Source organism: Bos indicus x Bos taurus, chromosome 19 (assembly GCF_003369695.1).
Source record: "Bos indicus x Bos taurus breed Angus x Brahman F1 hybrid chromosome 19, Bos_hybrid_MaternalHap_v2.0, whole genome shotgun sequence".
Lineage (NCBI taxonomy): Eukaryota > Metazoa > Chordata > Mammalia > Artiodactyla > Bovidae > Bos > Bos indicus x Bos taurus.
In genome coordinates, this window is record NC_040094.1 from 54955220 (window position 1) to 54972389 (window position 17170).

The 17170-nt window shown below is 55.4% G+C and overlaps 1 long non-coding RNA gene across 1 annotated transcript; it reads left to right on the top strand.

The window, feature by feature from the left end:
- Positions 1-1063: 1063 nt before the first annotated feature.
- Positions 1064-3708, top strand: LOC113878388. Its single transcript, XR_003506976.1, has 3 exons — positions 1064-1692; positions 2334-2489; positions 3355-3708. It is a non-coding gene; the product is annotated as an uncharacterized LOC113878388 (long non-coding RNA).
- Positions 3709-17170: the final 13462 nt, after the last annotated feature.

Consider the following 17170-nt stretch of genomic DNA (forward strand, 5'->3'; position numbering starts at 1 on the left):
CTGGATTCCTCACCCAATTCTCTGGGCTCTGGAAATGCCTGCCCCCGCCAGAGACTGAGAGTCACTTGACAGCTCTAGAGTCATCTGAGCACTCCTAGCCCCCATCCAGTCCCAGCCACACACTCCAAGAACACACCCACACCCACACAGGTGCACACACATTGTGTACGTAATGCACACATGTGTGCACAGGAATGCACACGTGCCCACCTGTGCACATGCAATGCACAGCCATGAGGACAACAGGCACACATATATGCTGCACACTTTCATGTATATGCCTGCACATGCGCACACGTGCACACACGCAGTCTTGCACCATCCTGTTGGTCTCACCCATGCTCCTTCCTCCCAGGCTCCTGCAGTGCTCCTTGCATGTCGGATCCCCTCCAGGGGCCTGCACTTGTGACTTGGGGTCAACATTTGCCCCCCCAAGGCTCCTCCCAGAGTGCACCTGCCTTGCCCCTCAGGACAGTCACATTCTCCTGCTCCCAGGAACTGGCGTCTTAGGCTACGATTCACTTTTTTTTACAGCTGAGATTGGAAAAAAAAAAATCTATCTGCTGTCACTGTTCAATATTGGTGAATGATTGTGGGGAGGGAGAGATCCCTGCCCACAAGGCTCAGTTTCACTGGGAAAGGGACTTTCCTTGGAAGGAACCAAGGCGTCTTGTATCAGATTTGGGAAGGGAGACTGAATAGCTCTTTACTGTAATTTGAACAACTAAATTATTCATAGCATAGAGAGCGGCAGACAGAGACTGGATGGTGACCAGAGAGCCAGGAGACCCCAGCCCAGCCCGATGACCCGGGCCTGGGGCTGCCTCTCTGCTCCTGAGGGGCTAGTTAGTTAGAGGGGTCTGGGAAGACTTGGCCCCAGGGGTCCCGCACAGATTCCGTCTGGGAGGGAGGAGACTGAACTAAAGGGCCCTGGCCATGTGGGGAGCCACAGACCCCCTAGCCCTTCAGGGGCTTGTCTTAATGGAAGGAGCTCACCTGCTCCGGCCAGACGGACCCCAGGCCACAGGAGGTTGGCACTGTCCTGAGAGGCCTGCAGCCTGGAACCTTCCCTGCTTTCCCCAGGGGCTGAGGTTGTGGGGGGGGCCTGCCAGAGTCCTGCCCAGAGCTGAGGCCTGGCCTCCTCCCATAGGAGCCTGAGGATGGGGAGACACGGAACAGGTGGCCATCAGCCCCTCCCTCAGATTCTAAACACAGCCCAGCTTCCCATCACCCCTGACGTGGGCAGCACCTGGAGGGACAGTGGGTAAGGACTGCTTCCCCTGGCTCTTCTGCCGACTTGGTCGTCCCTCCCCAGGCACTCCCTCGGCCCTCGGCCCTGGGCTCTGATGTCCCTGGGCCCTAATTGGGAGGGAGGCAGGGACAGAGAGCTCAGAATCAAGTCCTCAGGCAATCTGCTGGGGGCCCAGCTCTGGGTGTCCCAGCGGAGGGAGTGAAGGGAGGTGCCGGGGGAGGTGGAAGGATGGGGAGACTGGGAACATCCTCGAAGGTCTTCTAGCAGGAGTCTCCCTTCCCCACAAAGCTCAGGGACCGGGGAGGCTTTCTCTTTCTCGGCTTGTCTTCCCTCCCTCCCGCAGCACCCGGACTGGCAGGTGAGCCGTACATACGTACATACGGATGGAACGAATTGACGATGCAAACCCCGGCCCGGGAAGGAGGGCCGGCGCTCAATGAGTGAGTGCGCATGCGTGAGGCCACAGCCTCGGCGGGAGAGAGGCCGGGCAGTGGAGCAGGAGAGGAGAGTTGGGGGAGGAAAGTAAGGGGAAAGGAGAAAGACAAAGGGGAGCCTCGTAGGGGCAGAGAACGTGGGGAGGTGAAAGTCAGTGTCCCCAGAGCGGGCTCAGGGCGGGGCCGGAGGGGGTCAGGGGGAAGAGGGCCAGCCTTTTGGAAAGTGGAACCCTGGGGCCAGCACGTGCTGACTCACCCGCCTGCCTTCAATTTTCCCTGTTTCCTGGGGATTCTCATTTTATTTTCGGGAAAGCTGCCTGCTCCGTGACTAATTTGTTCTTAAACAAACCAAACCCAGGCGGTGGGGAGGTTGGGAGGGGCCTGAGTCACTCTCCGCCCAAGGGGACCACACCTCAGCTCTGGGCCTGGCTGCACCCCGCCACCCCAGCTCCTGGGGGCCCCTCAGGCCTGGCCTGAAGGTGACTCTGATGCTCCCCAATGGGGAAACCCTGGGCTCCCAGGGATCCCAGGCTGCTGAATGAGCACCCTGATAGTCCATTGCCCAGAACAGTGCTGGGCACAGAGCCGAGACTCTGTGTTTGTTGACTGACTAACTGACTCTGATCCCTCCCTCTTCTCTTTCATAGACTCCTCCTTGAACTCTTCCTCTCCCTTGAAGCCCCTCAGTTTGGTGACACAGATTTTACTGTAATTAATAATAATGTCACCTTTCACCGTGAAAGTGAAAGTTGTGTCCGACTCTTTGGGACTCTACACAGTCCACGGAATTCTCCATAACTGGAGTGAGTAGCCGTTCCCTTCTCCAGGGGATCTTTCCACCCCAGGAATCGAACCCAGGTCTCCCGCTTTGCAGGCGGATTCTTTACCATCTGAGCCACCAGGGAAGCCCACCCTTCACCATACCCTAAGTTAAAAGTGTTAGTCGCTCAGTTATGTCCGACTCTTTTTGACCCCATGGGCTGTAGCCTGCCAAGCTCTTCTGTCTATGGAATTCTCCAGGCAAGAATACTGGAGTGGGTAGACATTCCCTTCTCCAGGAGATCATCTCAATCCAGGGATCTAACCCAGGTCTCCAGCATTGCAGGCAGATTCTTTACCATCTGAGCCACCAGGAAGCTAGACACACAATAAATTCATTCTGTCTGGATCTATATGACCTGCCTGGTCCCTTGGGATGTGTTTCTAATTGCTGTACCATTCAGGGTGGCTCAGGGATACCCATGGCCTTTCTTGGTGGCTAAGACTGCAAAGAATCTGCCTGTAATGCAGGAGACTAGGGTTTGATCCCTGGGTCAGGAAGATCTCCTGGAGAAGGGAACGGTTACCCAATCACAGCAGAGCCAAATCAGGGGGCAGCCTGCACCCAGGTATTCTGCTAGGCAGCGGGAGATACTGTTCCCTCAAGTTTACAGAAGAGGACCCTGCGGCTCAGAGAGGCCTGAGGTCACTGAGCCAGAAAGCAGCAGATATGAATTTGAACCCAGACTTCAGGGCACCCCCAGTATACTAGCATGCCATTTGCTACCCTCTGCTGAAGTGGGATCCAGGGCCCCCAAAGACAGCTCACCCTTGGACCTGGAGGGGCAAGATGATACGGATCCCAGTGGGAAGATAAGGGTGACATCGGGGTGTTCTCTCCAACTTCAGGTCCAGCTCGGAGGCAGCCACTGAACTTAGGTCTCTGAAGCGGGGGTGGATGCAAGACAAGCCACTGACATATGGAAAGAAACAAAACCTTTCTATTTCTACTCTTTATCTCATCCTTTGAAAATTGCAACCTTTGTGGGTACATAATGTATAAACCTAGCAATACGGTGCCTATGGTTTACAAGTAAATCAATCTACAAACTCTGGAACATTTCCTGGAGAAGAAACAGCCTGCCATCCCAGTGGGCTGCACCCAGGGACTCCCCCTTAGTAGGTGCCCAATAAATACTCTGTGCTTGAAAGGGTGCCCAGGGGTTCTGGTTGGAAAGCAGCTGGGAGGGGGGGCTCTCTTCCTGCAGGGAAGACGCACCCCAAGCCCTCCAGGGGCCCAGGCTGACCAGCAACCTCGGGGGGCGTGACGGCGGCCGGCCCCGCCCCCTCCCGGCGCGGCACCACCTCCCTCGGGGTGGCCGCGAGGTTACCGGGAAGGGAGGCGGGCTCGCAGCTCAGCTGCTGACATCTCGCCCCACGGCTTCCCCGGCGGGTCCCCGCCCGCGGCAGCGCGCCAGCTCCCTCCCGCCTCCCACCCGCCCCGCGGCGCGCCGGATCCCCCGAGGCCGACCAGCGCCCAGGGCGGCCCTGCGGGGGCGGCTGCCCGCGGGCGCCGCGGTGCCCAGCCCGGCCCTCGGGCGAGGCGGCCCGGGGCTGCAGCCACCGAGTGGCTCCTCGCCCGGGAGCACGTTTCCAGGAAGCGCTCGAGGAGCCGGCCCGAGTTCCCGACAGCCGGCCGGGCGCGGGCGCGCAGAGAGGCTGAGTCTACACCAGCGATCAATGCACGCCCGCCTCTAATCCCCTAGAGGCCGAGGCCGCCCTCGTCGTGCGAGTGCCCTGGCTCGTTTCGGGGGTGGTTGCCTTACTCCTTCCTGGTGGGCACGTCGCTTCGCCTCCTGGCCTGTGTGTAAAACCAGAGGGCCGGTGAGCCCCACCCCAGAGCCCGCCCTGTGAGCACCAGCGGTGCAGGGACCCAGGACCCTGAATATGGACCCCTCAGAAGTCGCTGCTTTTACTGCTACACAGCGGATCCTAGTGGAGGCCTTACGGGCCAGGCCCACTGACCTGCAGTTGAACCAGCCAGCTCTTCCCCCTTAACTAGAACTATTCTTAACAAGAACTACCTCCTCCTGGCTTTTTTTTTTTAAGGGGTTCCAGGGACGGGGGAGCCTGGTGGGCTGCCGTCTATGGGGTCGCACAGAGTCGGACACGACTGAAGCGACTTAGCAGCAGCAGCAGCAGCAGCAGTGATCAGCAAATATTCCCTTGGAAAAAACTCCTAAAAGAAGGCAAGCAGGGTCTTGCTCTAGTCAAGGAGTGGGGGGCCTCGGATTTGTCTTCCTAGTGTGGAGGATAGCTGTTTAGTGTGGGGCTGAAGCCTGGGGCTGCATCGCCCGCCCTGGGGGTGCAGGGAGAGGTGGCCTGGGTGCCCTTGGATGAGCTCAGGGAAGTGCCTGAGAGGGGCTTCAGCTCAGCTTACCGGGTCTCCCCCGCCTTGATTTGGGAGGCTGCTGAGGAGAGAGAGGGAAGGAGGGAGAGGAGAAGGATGGGGTGGAAGACCTTTGGGGAGGTACAGGCATGGCCCCCACCCTGGTGGGGAGGTCTGACAGGGGGACAGAGGGAGGGGGCCTGCAGGGCCTTTCCCCTCCCTGGGCCTGACTTTGGGACCTAAAGCATGAAGGGGGCAGGCTCCTGCTCTTACTAGACCACCTGTGTGAGCCCCTGGTTTCCACTGCTTTCCCAGAAGACGAAAAGGGGGTTTCTAATGGGGCCAGGTAGCGCGGTCAGAGTAGGAACTCTAAGGCTGTTCAGCCCTGCACAGGGTTCCCTGCCTTCCCCCTCCCCCCTCCCCTGCCCAGGTCACTGGCTCTCTGCTCACCTGGATGGGGAAAGAGGTTTAGATCTGGGAGGAAATTTGGATCTGAGCCCCCACCCCCAGACACCACCAGGTTCAAAGCCCTACTTCACAGGGATGGCAGTATGGAGGGGAGACCCCAGGGAGGTTTGGGGGTGGGGTTGGGATGAAACAGTAAGAAGTGCTGCTGTGGACTTGGAATTCACCTCCGGGTGTCTGGAAATGGCAGACTGAGAACCCGAGTCCCTTGATTTTAGTTGCAGGCAGAGTTCCTTTGAAGGGGACCCAGGTCTCAGGCCAGGCATGTGTGTGGGCTTTTCAAGGTGCTGTCCTGCTCCAAGGTCCAAGCAGGGTTACCATCCTGCCCTAAGCCTTTGTGTCTTCTTCATCCTGCCCGGACTGCATCCACTCATGCATTCATTCAGATTCACTCATGCATTCACACATTCATTCATGCATCTCTTCATTCTCCCATCCATTCATGCATTCATTTAGTCTCTCATCCCACCTTTGATGAGCACCCCTGGTGGGTCAGACACATCTGAGTCTGAAGATGTGAAGATGGAAGGGGGGGCTCCCCTTGCAAGCCTGGGCAGCCATGAGCACAGGGGAGTAGCCCTGAAGCTCAGCTTTGGCACCAAAAATAAATTCCTTTAATGGAAATTTGTATTACTGTAGATTCACAGGCAGTTGTAAGAAATACCAGAAAGGTCTCTCTGCTCAGTTCCCCCAGTGGTGTCACTTTTCAAAGCTACTTGCAATAGCATACCCAGCACAATGGCCTTCATGCAGTCTGTCTACTTTATTCTGATTTCCCCAGATTTATTTGCATTCATTTGGGTGTAGGTCTGGTTGAGATAATCCTATCATCTGTGTCTGTCACTAGTTGAGATGCTGACAAAAGTCACCAATGCAAGGACCCCGTGCATGACCCTGTATAATCACACCCACCTCACCCCAGCATCCTCTGGCACCCTGGCCAGATGTGAAATTTGAGCAGCAAGTAGGAGGCAGTTACTCTCACCCTCCCCTCCCCTAGCACTTGCCGGCTGTTTGGTGCCTTGACCTCCCCTCAAGGGCATCTGTCATCCCAGGCTTGGCCAGAACCTGGTCGGCAGTGTCTGTGGGAGGAGGAGGCCTTACACAAATCAACTATCTGGAAGACAGGCCATCTACTGCCTTTGTCTGCCCAGCACCCCTTCCCCTTCTTCCCGTAACAGACCTCCAATATGCGCCCCTCCACCATTCTTGGTTTTTGTGGCTCATTGATGGGGCTGACCTCCCCTACCCCCTATAGGGGAGCATGACCCAGGATGGCGCCATCAGAACATGCCCACATGTGCTGGTCCCAGCTTGGGGACAAGACCCAAGCAGCTCTGTGGCTAGACAGCCTGGTCTTTGCCCAGGTCTGCTGCAGCCATTTTTAGCCACCTCTAGGGAGAGCCTGCCTGGCTCTCTGGTGGCTGAAATCAGCAGAACTGAGAGAGGGAGAGAGACAGGGTCTAGGTGACACCAGTGGGAATCTGAATTCAGTGCTTGAGTCCAGTGGTGCCTGAAGCCCAGCTCTCATCCTGTGCGTTTTTGTCAAGTGAGCCAGTAACATAACCCCTTTCTGACTGCTTAAGCCAGTGCAAGTTGACTTCGCACAGTCCCATTAGGCATTAGTTAAATGACCTTGGGCATTTTGCATATATTCTGAGCCTCAGAAGATATAGTCAAGGACAATAATACCTGCTCATATGGTTGTTGTGATATTTATATAAGACAATGACTTCAGTTACCTAAGTAGGCACATAGTAAGCTCAGTTGTTAGACTTGAGTTATTATTCTATAGGAGTTGGGTCAGAGCTGCTTTAATCAAAAGGCTACATATGATACAAATGAACTGTACTATCTTACCAGGGAGCAAAGCCTCATTATTGAGGAACCAGCCTTAGCTGGACTGAGATCAGAACCGCAGTGTCAGGAGGCAGAGACCGTCTCCCTCTCTGGAGCCAGCAAGACTCTGGCATGAGAAAACCCACCATAGCGTCTGTGGACAAACCCTAAGGCGACCCCAGAGCATCGCACTTGTGTATAATCTCCTCTTTGTGAGCATGAGCAGAACCGTGGACTAGCTTCCCACCCACAGAATATGGCAAAGCGGATGGGCTCTCATCCCCACGATTACTGTATGTTATGGGCTCTCATCCCCACGATTACTGTATGTTATGTAAGACACCATCTCACAGCTCGGAGTGAGCACCACAGTCCCTCTTCCCATGAGCTTCTTCGTGGGGTAGTTTGAGCATCCTCATGGAATGGTGACTGGCTTCCCTGATAGCAAGTGAGCCAAAAGACGGTGATGGAAGAGGCAACACTTGAGGACCCTGCGCTGGAAATTACACCCTGCTACTTTGTTGTATTCTGTTGGAAACAGAGTCGGTGTGGGAGGGGCTGCTGAGGGTGTGAATACCATGAGCCTGGATCCCTGGGGCCATCTTGGAGACAGGCCACCAGATGAGGGATTTAGCTGTGGGAACAGGGGCTGGTGGGAGCTTGGAGAGGGCTAGGGAAGTAAGCCTGGGGCACTTGAGAAGCTAGAGCATACCCCGAGGCCCTAAAGTGGGACACCAGGGGATAAGCTGGGTGAAGGGAATCACAGCTCCCAGTCCTGCTTCTTCAGGCAGGGATGTGGACCCCTCTCCCGGGAAACTGGAGCCCTGTAGAAAGAGCAAGGGGAGGGGCACCCCATCTAGGCCACCTCTTTGCTACGTGGTCCTGGGTGGTAACTCTTTTCTCTGAGCTTTTGTCTCACCGCTCTCCATATAGATCCACTTATCTGCCCCCTCCCTCAACATGGAGATGAGGGAACTGGGGAGGGGAGGTGGGTGGGGTAACATCTACTGTTTGGCCCTCTACAGCCTTCTCCCATTTATACCCTGAAAGACTCTCAGGCTGGGTGTCCTCCAACCACAGGATCCAGAGGAGGAAAGCGAGGCTCAGAGGTCCCGAGGTGAGTAGGGTGGAGACTGGGGAAGAAGACTCCTGCAGCCAGGGCCCCCCTCCCTGGGCCAAGCTGGGGGCCAGGGAAGGAAATGTTCTGGGGCGGAGGCTGGGAAGAGGGTTGGAAGTCCTGTGAGACCCAGGTTCTGATGCCGCAGGCCTCTGGCTGCCAGCCTTCCCCCCATTGATCCGGGGAGTTCAGGCTCACATCTCTGGCTGCACAGGCTTCCTGGAGCCATGCTGCTGTCTCCTTTGGGGCTGGCCCAACCTGGCTGCCTCAGGGAGGCCACCGTTGGAAGGAGGAGGGTGGTAGGCACCCCTAGAGCCAGCTGGATATTCAGATCTCCTCTGCCCACTAGAAGGCCCTGGACTCAAGGCCCTGGAAAAGGTCTGCTGACTTCAAGGAGGGGGTCCAGCAGGAGTGCTGAGGCCAGATTTGCACAGAGAGGAAAAGCTTGTGGACCTGAAGTCCCAGATGGAAGAACAGGATACTCTCCCAGTCACATAGGTCAGGTAGAATCCCCAGGAGAGAATTCCTGAAGGCTGGCTGAGAGGAATGATACAGGAGGGGGCGCAGAAGTGAGGACAAGCTGGGAAATCCCCCTACAGGGCCTGGGAGGTTGCTCCTGCCATGTCCTCTGGGCTCAGTGCCTAGGCTGAGTCCCTTCTGCACGGAGCCCTACCAGGTGCCACCAGAGCATCTTCACCACGGTCCCGTGGGTGGGCTTATTCCCACTCCCCATGGACCAGCATTGAGAGGTGGAGTCACCCACTTCCCCACTCCCCGCAGAGTTGCAGATCCAGAATCTAACATGAAGGCTGACCTCTGGGAGGACCGTGCTTACTGCTTCCCGTGTACGACTTCATCAAACATGAGAACCAGGAAACTGGGAGATGGCGAAGGACAGGGAGCCTGGTGTGCTGCAGTTCATGGGGTTGCAACGAGTCAGACACAACTTAGCCACTGAACAACAACAACAACAGATCCCATGTCATAGACGAAAGGTCCAGAGGCGTCCAGTCACGTGCCCAGGTCCCACCGCTCCTTGGTGCCAGGATCAACAACCAGACATCTCAGCCAAAAGGTGGGAGCAACCCAAGTGACCGTAGATGGTTGAATGGATAAACAAAACATGATCTATCCATACAAGAGACTCTTAGTCCACGGGGGACTCTTAAAGAGGAAGGAAGTTCTGACACGCATGACGATAAGGCTAACCTTGAAGACATTATGATCAGTCACAAAAGGACACAAGCCAGTCACAAAAGGACAAATATTGCAGGATTGCACTTCATAGAGGGTATTCAGAATAGTCAAATCCACGGGGACAGAAAGGAGCGTGGAGGTTGCCAGGACAGAAAGGGCTGGTGGGGAGGGAGAATGCGCAGTTAGTGTGGGTGGGGGGAGTTCCAGCGGGGCGTGTTGAAGGGTTCTGGAGATGAATGGGGGTGCGGGTTGCCCAACAACATGAATGATGCCACTGTACACATAAAAACGGTTAAATGGAAAATTTTATGTTCTGTACCTTTTACCACAATAAAAAAAAATATTAAATAAAACCCAAAAAACCCAGGCAGTGACCTCGGCATCCATGGTGCAACCACCAGACTGCACAAAACCGGTGGCGGGGTCCAAACCTTTGCTTCTCCCCATCCTCACATCCCAGGGCAGGAGGTAGGTAGGGGAACGAGGTTGCCAACAAACTGGAACACAGGATCCCAGAAGCCAGGAGCCCTGAAGACGTTCTGGAACAAGCCTCAAGGGCAGCAGCTCCTCGGGGCCGATTGGATAGCGCACTGGGCAGTCAGGCCCAAACCGTCCCTCCCCTCCATGGATGCAGATCCAGAATCTAACGTGAAGGCTGACCTCTGGGGAGACCCCGCACATTGAGCCCCTCAGATCACCCCGACAGAGAAGACGGGGCATGCCCATGCCCTTCACACTCACCTACACACCCTGGGATACCTCAGGCAGACACAGACCTGCGATCCCTGGTTTCAAGGCAGTGTGCGCACACAGGTGCCCTCCCCCAGGTCCCTGGAGCTTCCAGAACTGCACAACAGAAAGGGGGTCCATCCCCCTCAACTCCCCTCCCATCCCCCTTGCCCACCTCAACCACTGCCCCAAATAAGAGCTCAAGTGACCCCACACACGGGCGCCATGGCACCAGGCTCTAGGCAGGCCAGGGCCAAGACCTATACAGAGACTGCCTGGAAATAGGAGGGCAAAGAATGCAGTGGGCAGCTTGGCAGAGAGACAGACAAAGCTGCCGGGCTTCCAGGAACATGCTGGCCCTGCCCTGACCTCGCCCACCGGCCCAGGGACTCAGCCAATGGATGCTCGGTCCTGGGCTCCAGCCCCCCGGCCGCGCCCAGCCCAGCACAGCTGCTCCAGGCCCTCCTGGTCACCACCCCCTGCCCCCTGGTGACAACAGGACGGGAACTGGATCCCTGTCCTTTCAGGGTTCCAGCCGTGCCGGGAAGGGGGTATCTTTAGCTTCCCTTCCTGGAAGCCCACTGGCTCCCGTCCCACCGTGGCCGGCCTCAGAGTCCAGGCCACCTCCCCCTCTAGCACCAATTCTCTAGAAGAGGAGCGGCCACCCCAGAAGGCTCTGCTGGGCTGGCTTGTCCCCCATTTGTCCCAGGACCCCATACCCAGCCTGACCCCTGTCCACGCCAGCCCTTCTCAAGCCCCAGCTTGAAGCTGCTCATTCAGGGGAAGTGACTTAAACATGCCCTGCCCCCGGTCTAATGCGAGGACCTTAAACAGCATCCAGGTGAGAGGAGAAGAGAGCAGCCTTGGGGTCACTACAAACCAGGGCTGGACAAGGCCCCTGACTGTTCCCAGCAACAGCAGTGCGTTTTCCTGGCAGTACAGTCTGAATCACGACCTGAAAGATGTATCCATGAAGTGACCTGCGCACCTCCTGGTGTGGGGCAGGGCGAAGTTGGGCGTGGCTTCGGGGAAAGTGGGAGTCCAGACAACAAAGGATAGGGAGGGGCACATTCTCAAGGGCCATGGGGCTGCAGGGGGCAGCCAGAGGAGAAAGGCTGGAGTCTCCAGAGGGGAGAAACAGCACCCACCTGTGGAGCTTCTCGCAGGAAGAGGGCTGGGCAGACAGGTGATAAGGAGCTGAGTCAGCCACCGGGCGGAGAGGACTGGCCGGATCTCAAGCTACAGGGTGGCCCTGGGGCCTTGAAACTGGCTGAGGGTGCAGTGAGCCCCTGGTCCAGGAATGAAACTGGGCAGGTCGGGCCTGGCCTCACTTCCCAGCCCCGAGAAGTCACTCCACCTTGGATCCCTGGATTGTTCAACCAAGACCACGGTCCACTCTCTTGCGCTGGGACTGGGGTGGAGGGAATATTGAGAAAGTCATTCTGTCTGTGCCCCCTCCCAGGGGCTTGTAGTGTGTGGGGGAAGGGAAGGCACAGGGGGCAGGTAAGAAGAGAAACAGCGAGCACCCAGTTAGCTGCAATGTGGGAGGGAGCAAGCAATATCAGAAAAAAGAAGTAAGTAAAATGCCTCCTAAGGTGAGCAAGTTTGCAGCTGGCTGCGGAAAAGCTCAGGAAGCCTTCAGGGAGGAGGGGGCACGAAAAGGAGACCTGACAGGGTGAACGCAGAGTGATGGATGGCAGACAGGGTCACGGGGTCAGAGGGCACAGTGCATGAACAGCATTAAGGGATGCAAGGTGTGCAACGCTCATGCCTGTGATTTCAGCCACCAGTAACAAAAGAGAGACTTGAGTCATAAAGACCATCACTGGGTTTTTGTTTCTTTAAAATTATTTTTATTTTATACAATTTTAAAGGTTACACTACATTTACAGGTATTACAAAACATTGGCTATATTCCCTTTGTGTATAATATATTCTTGTAGCCTCTCTTACAATAACCATTGTTTATATAACAAAAAAGTCCAGAGGTTACGGGTTCCAGAGCTGGTTAACAACTCAAAGATATTGGCAAGGGCTAAGTTCCTTCTGTCCTTCCATGCCACCAGTTTAAAGCGACCAATCGTCCTGTTGCCCAAGACTTTCCTAGTTTTAGTGCTGAAAGTCTTGCATCCTGAGAATGCAAATCCAGACTCTCAGTTACTCTAGTATTGAAGATGTTGCTCCTCATGGGCACAATATAGTTGCCACAGCACCAAGCATCACACCCTCGTGAAATGACAGTGTACTGAGCAAGAAGAAATGGGGTGCAAGCAAAACATATTCTCCTTGCAGTTCTCAGAATCCTACAGAGACACTCCCCTTACATTTCATTGGCAGGCCCGAGTGTCATGGTCACCCTGGACTGATCGCTGGTATGACTGGCTAAGCCCATCACTGTTCATCTCTGGGGCCAGGACTCTATTAATGAGGAGAAAGGTGGTCTGGCTGCTTGGTGGCACCCAATATCGTAAGGCCAGGATGGACAAGCCGCACTGGGGGACTCAGCCTGCTTCGAGTCCCAGCTTTGCCCTGTCATGGCAGGTCACCTGTGCTTGGCGAGTTTCACACTCCTCACCTGAGACTGGGGGAAACTAAGAGTGGTGTCCTTGCAGAGTCTCGGGAAGAAATGAAAACATGAAGAAGAGTACTGAGCAAAGTGTCTGGCAAACAGGAAACAGGATAGAGCTGGTGTCCGTGTAGACTAGCCACGCTCACCATTTTCAGTTCAGTTCCCCAGACGGCAGATGCTGCGCGGCACAGACCCCCTGCTCTGGGGGGCCTCAGTTTCCCCAACAGAGGAGAGTGTGCTGGATGGTGGGGGAGGGAGGGTCTTCAAGGGGAGCCTCGAATCTGCTCCACTGAATCTGGTTCTTTCTGCACAACTCTTTTCTTTTATGTAGGATTATTTCTTGGAGGTGTTTTCCCAGAAGTGCAAATACTGACTCCAAGAGAATGGACTTTGAAATGATGCTTTATTTTAAATTATGTATGTAATAGATCATCCTTGTAGAAAGTCAGAAAATACAGAGAAGCAGAAAAACAAATATTAAAAACTTCCTGGTTGACTTTCTGTTTTTGGAAAAAAGTAAATCATTTAGAAACGCAGGCCTATTTGGGGAAAGAAACGACTTGTACCTCACCCCAGTCCTGATGGAGGCCTCCAACCTGGCTAACCAGGGAGCCAGGGAGTCACCTTCTCGGGCTGGAGGAGAGAAGTTAGAGTGCTGTGGCCACAGTGGACTCAAGAAAGTGGCCAGAGAAGGGGAGGGAGCAGGGTGTGAGAGACACGGGCTGGGCCCCTACCCCCTTGGCAAAGCAGGGGCGAGGGAAGGCTCAGGGTTTCACTGGGGCTGAGAAAGCACGTCCCGTGCTTACAGAGGGACTGGATGGTGGAGCAGAGCCATAGGGGTCTGGAAAAGCAGGATGACAGCAGAGGAAAAGGAGTGTTTTGAGGGACTGTCCTGGTGGTCCAGTGGTTAAGATGACGTCCACTGCAAAGGGCATGGGTTCTATCCCTGGGGGAGGAAGGTCCCGTACGCCGCAGTAAATAAATAAAATGGTTAGTTAAAAAAAAAAAAAAGATGGAGGTGGGGAGACAACACTGAGGCTGGAGCCCAGGGAGGGAGGGGAGAGAAGAGGCCAAATCCCACAGGGCCAGGGGAGTCCTGGGAAGGAGCTTGGGTTGTCTCCCGTGGGTAACCTGTTGACTCTGAAGCCAAATAACAGAATAACCAAGTGCACGATCAGATCTGTGTTTTAGGAAGACCTCCCTTCCTGTCCTCGGGAGCAAACCCCAAGGGGACTGAGGAAGGAGGACCTGTGGGAGGCCATGCTGGTTCTGCCACCGAGAGGCGGAGGGACCAGGACCAGGGTGCGTGAGGAGGGGCTGACCTCTGGGTCCACCCAGAAGGCAGAGCTGGAGTCACTGCCGGGACGGAACGTGGGATGCAAGAGGAAGATGGGGATGGGGTGGGGGTGTCAAGGACAAAGGCACTGTTGGGGACCTAATAACTGACACCATGGAGTTGCCTGGAAGACAGTGGGAGGGGGCGAGAAGGGGAGTGTGGTTAGAACAGTGGTACCCAGCTTTCTCTGAAGGGCAGCCCTCTAACCCTCTTTGTAGAAATTTCATAGAAATTCTGGGATTGTTATCGTCTCTCGCTCAGCGAGTGTGTGTCCATCTGGAATGAACCCAGAAGAGGAGGTAGGGGTCCAGGCTCAGGCCTGAGCACGTCCCCAGCTCCTCTCTTGCAGGCACCTGAGGTAAACCTGGCTGGGCTTTCTGTATGCCCCTTCCTGAGCAGTTCCCTTGCCAGCTCACTCCCTGTGACTATTTCACCCCAGCAGGGACCTTCTCTGTCTCCTCACACCTCCCTACCCTCTTCATTCACAAATGAACCTAAAACTGAATCTATCCCTGTGGCCAGCCAGCCTCCAGCCAGGCCACCTTGCGCCATGAGCAGGACGCTCCCCAGCGCAGGTCCTCTCTCAGGCCCGGATGTCCCTTCTCCCTTCTCATGGTCACCTCCCCAGTAGTCTTCCTGCTATCTCTCCCACAACCCTTCACTGCCACCCACCTCCAGACCAGACACGCTGGGCCACCTCCTGTCTTTTATCCCTCTCTGTACCCTTCACTGCTGCTTCCTGTGTCTGCACTCCGATCCCTACGCACCGCCTCAAGCCCAGCAACGAAATATCCAGAAATCAGCATCTGTGTTCCCCCCACCCCCAGCATCTCTTTGGTCCACTCAGGCTGGCTCGTGTCCTCACTGCACTTGTCAAGGTCGCCAAAGAGCCACCCCATCATCCCATCCTGGTCTGCACCAGCATTTGACTCCGCTGGTCCCGCCCTCCCCTCAGACCCACACCCGCTCCCAGGGCTTTTCCCTTCCACATCAAGCAATTCTCTGTGACCTCAGCTGGCTGTCCTACAATTTAACTCAATTCTGATACTGTCTGCCTGGAGATCTCACAGGTTAAGGGCTCAGTCCTATGAGACTGTCCCCCAGTTCAGATACCAATCATAAGCAGTAGGTCCCCTGGGGTCACCCACAACTTCTGTTTCCATGACCTGCTCCCCCTTGGATTCAGTTATTCATCAGAACAGCTAACAGAAGTCAGGGAAACACTGACATTTATCAGTTTATTATACAATGGATGGATGGATGTGCTAGTTGCTCAGTTGTGTCTGACTTTTTGCGACCCCATGGACTGCAGCCCACCAGGCTCCTCAGTCCGTGGGATTCTCCAGGCAAGAATACTGGAGTGGGTTGCCATTTCCTTATCCAATGCATGAAAGTGAAAAGTGAAAGTGAAGTTACTCAGTCATGTCCGACTCTTCACGACCCCATGGACTGCAGCCCACCAGACTCCTCTGTCCATGGGATTCTTCAGGCAAGAATACTGGAGTGGGTTGCCATTTCCTTCTCCAGTGGATCTTCCCAACCCAGGGATCGAACCCAGGTCTCCCGCATGGCAGGCAGATTCTTTGCCATCTGAGCCGCCAGGGAAGAAAAGGACATGAAAGGACACAGATGGACAGCAAACGGAGAGACACACACGGCGTGCGGTCTGGGAGGGTTGCCAGCACAGGAGCTTCCATCACCCTTGGGGTGGTCACGGCCTAGAAACTCTCCAGACCCTGCACTTCGGGGATTCTTCTGGAGGCTCCCTCACGCAGCCATGACGGGTCATTAACTCCATTCCCAGCCCCTCTTCCCTTTCCGGAGGGTGGAGGATGGGCCGCACATTCCTGGTTCCCAGCGGCTGGTCTTTCTGGTGACCGGTCCCCAGACAGAGTCGCCTGGGTGACTATCGCCCAGGAAATTCCAAAGGCTTTAGGAGCTCTGCGTCAGGAACCGGGGTCAAAGACCAAATATTAGAACAAAAGATAATCTGAGTGCTCTTATCACTTAGGAAATTACAAGGGTTTTAGGCACTCTGTGCCAAGAACTGGGGTTAAAGACCACCACATATGATAACACATAATATATAGTACTACTAATAAATACATATATATATTTCTATTACTTTGCACCATTCACCCTTCACCATTTCTTTTTTTTCCCTTTTTTATGGCTGCACCTTGTTGCTTGTGGCAGCTTAGTTCCCTGACCAGGGATTGAACCTGGGCCCCTGGTGGTAAAAGGGCCAAGTCCTAACCACTGGACAGCCAGGGCATTCCCATCCCCACCCCCCTATTTCAAACACCGTTAAAGTGAAGACAGACACAGAGAGCAGCATTCTGTTATAAACGGTACAAAGTACAACGCATGGGAGGCACCCCCACTCCAGTGCTCCCCGGGGTTTCCCACGAACTCAGCCCAGGGCCAGCATCACCATCCAGGCAGCTGACCCCTAAGATTGTGTGTTTGGGCATTGGCATGGCAACCTAGCCAGTACCCATGACTGGCCTGATTTCTGGGATATTCTCCCCATTTAAGGAGTGAGGTCCCGTCCTGTGGTCACACGCAGGGGACGTCAGCCAGGGCCCAGGCTGATGGCCGAGATTGGCACACACTTGGTCACTTGGTGCCGATGTGTCCCCGGAACCCAGCAGGACGGGGGGTCCAGTGTCCACCGTTCCCACGTTCCCAGCCGTGCCTTGTCCATGAACAGCCATGGCTCCAGGTTCCCCCCCAGCCCCAGGGGAGTCCTGTTTGTAGTTAACACTCCGTCTGCCTCCTGGACCAATGATGGTCCCTCAGTGACCGCTTGAAGGCCTCCATCCCTTGGAGCACCCAGGAACCTCTCATGCGCTCTGAGACACATCACTACCTGTGTCCGTCTCACCCCTATAAGGTTGCCCTGAGGTCCAGGTTAGGATCAATAGGACAAGCCTGTGTGGACTTAAAGGCCCTCTCCAGAGGGACTCTGGAGAGATGTGGCCTGAAGCAAGAGCTTCCAGCGTGCGCTTCCAGACAGAGACAGCAGAGAATTCTTGGTGCGGGTTGGGGCATGTTGGGACTTGGTGCACATTGAGTTGGGAA